The sequence below is a fragment of the Schistocerca americana genome, unplaced genomic scaffold (genome assembly GCF_021461395.2).
Source record: "Schistocerca americana isolate TAMUIC-IGC-003095 unplaced genomic scaffold, iqSchAmer2.1 HiC_scaffold_437, whole genome shotgun sequence".
NCBI classification, from domain to species: domain Eukaryota; kingdom Metazoa; phylum Arthropoda; class Insecta; order Orthoptera; family Acrididae; genus Schistocerca; species Schistocerca americana.
The window spans coordinates 97,501-102,500 of NW_025726167.1; the positions used below are offsets into that span (position 1 = coordinate 97,501).

Genomic DNA, 5,000 nt, shown 5'->3' on the forward strand with positions numbered 1-5,000 from the left:
CCGACAACCACCATTGCTCAGCTAAGCCACCAACACCCACACATGTCCTACACAGGGGTGCACCCAACATCACAATACTGCCTCCTGTCACACCACACAAACAATGGCACGAATGAAAGACACAGGTCTGCCACAAGCATGGAATCAGAGCGCCGCCTGTTATGAGCCAAAGGTGCACCCTGACGTGGCAAATCAGATGATGCCGCAGTCATTTACTTACGATAATCACAATCAACAAACCAGCCCCCCCCCCCCCCCCGAAAACACCTTTCCTTACAACAATGTGTGCCTTAACCTAACCCGTATTGTGCCTTAACCTAACCCGTATTGTGCCTTAACCTAACCCGTATTGTGCCTTAACCTAACCCATATTGCGCCTTAACCTAACCCATATTGCGCCTTAACCTAACCCATATTGCGCCTTAACCTAACCCATATTGCGCCTTAACCTAACCCATATTGCGCCTTAACCTAACCCATATTGTGCCTTAACCTAACCTATATTGTACCTTAACCTAACCCATATTGTACCTTAACCTAACCCATATTGTACCTTAACCTAACCTATATTGTACCTTAACCTAACCTATATTGTACCTTAACCTAACCTATATTGGGCCTTAACCTAACCTATATTGGGCCTTAACCTAACCTATATTGGGCCTTAACCTAACCTATATTGGGCCTTAACCTAACCTATATTGGGCCTTAACGTAACCCACGTTGCGCCTTAACCTAACCTATATTGTACCTTAACCTAACCCATATTGTACCTTAACCTAACCCATATTGTACCTTAACCTAACCTATATTGGGCCTTAACCTAACCTATATTGGGCCTTAACCTAACCTATATTGGGCCTTAACCTAACCTATATTGGGCCTTAACGTAACCCACGTTGCGCCTTAACGTAACCCACGTTGCGCCTTAACGTAACCCACGTTGCGCCTTAACGTAACCCACGTTGCGCCTTAACGTAACCCACGTTGCGCCTTAACCTAACCCATATTGCGCCTTAACCTAACCCATATTGCGCCTTAACCTAACCCATATTGCGCCTTAACCTAACCCATATTGTACCTTAACCTAACCTATATTGTACCTTAACCTAACCTATATTGTACCTTAACCTAACCTATATTGGGCCTTAACCTAACCTATATTGGGCCTTAACCTAACCTATATTGGGCCTTAACCTAACCTATATTGGGCCTTAACCTAACCTATATTGGGCCTTAACGTAACCCACGTTGCGCCTTAACGTAACCCACGTTGCGCCTTAACGTAACCCACGTTGCGCCTTAACGTAACCCACGTTGCGCCTTAACGTAACCCACGTTGCGCCTTAACGTAACCCACGTTGCGCCTTAACCTAACCCATATTGCGCCTTAACCTAACCCATATTGCGCCTTACCCTAACCCATATTGCGCCTTAACCTAACCCATATTGTGCCTTAACCTAACCTATATTGTACCTTAACCTAACCCATATTGTACCTTAACCTAACCTATATTGTACCTTAACCTAACCTATATTGTACCTTAACCTAACCTATATTGTACCTTAACCTAACCCATATTGCGCCTTAACCTAACCCATATTGCGCCTTAACCTAACCCATATTGCGCCTTAACCTAACCCATATTGCGCCTTAACCTAACCCATATTGCGCCTTAACCTAACCCATATTGCGCCTTAACCTAACCCATATTGCGCCTTAACCTAACCCATATTGCGCCTTAACCTAACCCATATTGCGCCTTAACCTAACCCATATTGTACCTTAACCTAACCCATATTGTACCTTAACCTAACCTATATTGTACCTTAACCTAACCTATATTGTACCTTAACCTAACCTATATTGTACCTTAACCTAACCTATATTGGGCCTTAACCTAACCTATATTGGGCCTTAACCTAACCTATATTGGGCCTTAACCTAACCTATATTGGGCCTTAACCTAACCTATATTGGGCCTTAACGTAACCCACGTTGCGCCTTAACGTAACCCACGTTGCGCCTTAACGTAACCCACGTTGCGCCTTAACGTAACCCACGTTGCGCCTTAACGTAACCCACGTTGCGCCTTAACGTAACCCACGTTGCGCCTTAACGTAACCCACGTTGCGCCTTAACGTAACCCACGTTGCGCCTTAACCCAACACACGTTGCGCCTTAACCCAACACACGTTGGGCCTTAACCCAACACACGTTGGGCCTTAACCCAACACACGTTGGGCCTTAACCCAACACACGTTGGGCCTTAACCCAACACACGTTGGGCCTTAACCCAACACACGTTGGGCCTTAACCCAACACACGTTGGGCCTTAACCCAACACACGTTGGGCCTTAACCCAACACACGTTGGGCCTTAACCCAACACACGTTGGGCCTTAACCCAACACACGTTGGGCCTTAACCCAACACACGTTGGGCCTTAACCCAACACACGTTGGGCCTTAACCCAACACACGTTGGGCCTTAACCCAACACACGTTGGGCCTTAACCCAACACACGTTGGGCCTTAACCCAACACACGTTGGGCCTTAACCCAACACACGTTGGGCCTTAACCCAACACACGTTGGGCCTTAACCCAACACACGTTGGGCCTTAACCCAACACACGTTGGGCCTTAACCCAACACACGTTGGGCCTTAACCTGCTCTGTAATTGTCATACGACGCGTTAAATTAGTGTGGTGTTGCCTAACTGCAACCCCCGCAATATAGTTTGCTACTCGCACTGCCTGGTCCCCAGAGTATCGCTTCATGTTAAACACCTTGCAGCTATACACTGTAATGCGGATGGCAGCAGGACGTACATGCTCAATGCCCTTCGCAGTTGTTCATTGGCATTTGCATGGCGAAGCACAGCCTACGTTGTGGTACGGCGTGTGTCAACTGTCCGCTGATGTTGTACGTCCAAATCACACACTGTACTGCACATTGGTCCTCATGTACTGAATGATACATCGTGGTACATGTGTGACCGTACCACGACTGCGCCAACAACGGCGAACCATACGGTCCAAATATTGTGCACTCAGCTACGTGTCGTCTCCCTATAAGAGCTGGATTGCAGTATGGTATGCCGTGGATGGCGATCAGCATGAGCCGTCTGTTGATGTAGTGGCGCGTGTTGTCAGACGTAGTCGTCTCTTCTCACACACCGTGATAGCATGGTGCACTGCGTTCCACATCTGCGACATGCGACAGAGGCCGGTTGACAGTCGTTCGCGCAATGGACATCGCATACGTACGGGGGCCACCTTCCACGTGTTCGCGAAGCGTGCACATGTTGTTGCGTGTATGTGGGCAGACATAGTGTGTCGTGACACCTGACACAGGCATGCAACAATCGTTGAATTTGCAAATGGCGATGGACGTCTACGTTTGCTGGTGACGTTACGCAAATGAACAACTGGTAAACGGTTGTGGTGCGGTTGTTCTCGCTAGAGGTGAATCAGTGATGGCGACGATCGGTTGAGCTACCAACCGGTTGTTTCAGCGATACCCACCATGCCCACGAACGTGAATGGCATGTGGGTGTGAAGCGATACGCGGCGGTGGCTGGGTGGGACCGTCCCCGGCCGGTGAGGGGGGGCCTCCCGGCGTGCTGGCCGCGCGGTGCGTGGGCGCACGCGCTACAGCCGGCTGGTGGGGGCGGCCAGTGGCAGGCGCGCCGGCCGACGGAGGCGGCAGGCGGCGCAGCTGCGCGCCGGCGCACCCTGCACGCGGCGCCGTGCGGCCAAAGTAGGTCCTCGCGGGCCCGGTGCGAAGCGCGGTGGACATCTGCAGTGTGCTGGTCCGATTGAGGACTGTGTGCGCTGAGGATGCGCCGCCGCCCGGCGCTCGGCGCCGCGACGCCGTCTGCTGCTCGGTCGCCTCTGCGGTTCTCGCAGGTGGTTTGTATCGCAGCTGTGCGGACGTGTTGGCGCGTGCGCTGTGCTGGGAGAGTTCGCTTCGGCACCCAAGTGGGGCTTTTGTCCTTCTGTGGCGCTGGCGTTGGAGCTGCCGGCCACCGTAGGTGGCGCGTGTTGTCTCCCGCCGGCAATGCCACGACAGCACGCTCCCGGGCCTCTGTCGGCAGCGGCAAGCTCAGTTGGGAGCACGGGTGGTCGCACCTAAAGCGTCTACTCGCCAAACTCCGGGCGATTGCGCCTCTCTCGAACCCGACCAAGTACTTAGGACGGCGCTGCGCGCCGCCGGGACCTGAGAGGGTTTCGAGGTGTATTGTGCAGGGGAGCTCAGCCTCCTCCTGTTTGCAGAATAATTGAGCGGACGCTTGCGTGTTCGCGCGGGCCCCCGGGACACACTCCCGGGCGGCCGGCTGCTCAGCTCTAGTTGACGCAGCTCCCTGGTTGATCCTGCCAGTAGTCATATGCTTGTCTCAAAGATTAAGCCATGCATGTCTCAGTACAAGCCGCATTAAGGTGAAACCGCGAATGGCTCATTAAATCAGTTATGGTTCCTTAGATCGTACCCACGTTACTTGGATAACTGTGGTAATTCTAGAGCTAATACATGCAAACAGAGTCCCGACCAGAGATGGAAGGGACGCTTTTATTAGATCAAAACCAATCGGTCGGCTCGTCCGGTCCGTTTGCCTTGGTGACTCTGAATAACTTTGGGCTGATCGCACGGTCCTCGTACCGGCGACGCATCTTTCAAATGTCTGCCTTATCAACTGTCGATGGTAGGTTCTGCGCCTACCATGGTTGTAACGGGTAACGGGGAATCAGGGTTCGATTCCGGAGAGGGAGCCTGAGAAACGGCTACCACATCCAAGGAAGGCAGCAGGCGCGCAAATTACCCACTCCCGGCACGGGGAGGTAGTGACGAAAAATAACGATACGGGACTCATCCGAGGCCCCGTAATCGGAATGAGTACACTTTAAATCCTTTAACGAGTATCTATTGGAGGGCAAGTCTGGTGCCAGCAGCCGCGGTAATTCCAGCTCCAATAGCGTATATTAAAGTTGTTGCGGT

The 5,000-nt window shown here is 51.7% G+C and overlaps 1 non-coding gene across 1 annotated transcript in view; it reads left to right on the forward strand.

Moving 5' to 3' along the window:
• Nucleotides 1-4,365: 4,365 nt before the first annotated feature.
• The window catches only part of LOC124582990, a 1,910-nt gene continuing 1,275 nt past the window's right edge, over nt 4,366-5,000 (forward strand). The window contains exon 1 of the ribosomal RNA XR_006974022.1: nt 4,366-5,000. This exon is cut by the window's right edge and continues 1,275 nt beyond it. This is a non-coding gene — a ribosomal RNA (small subunit ribosomal RNA).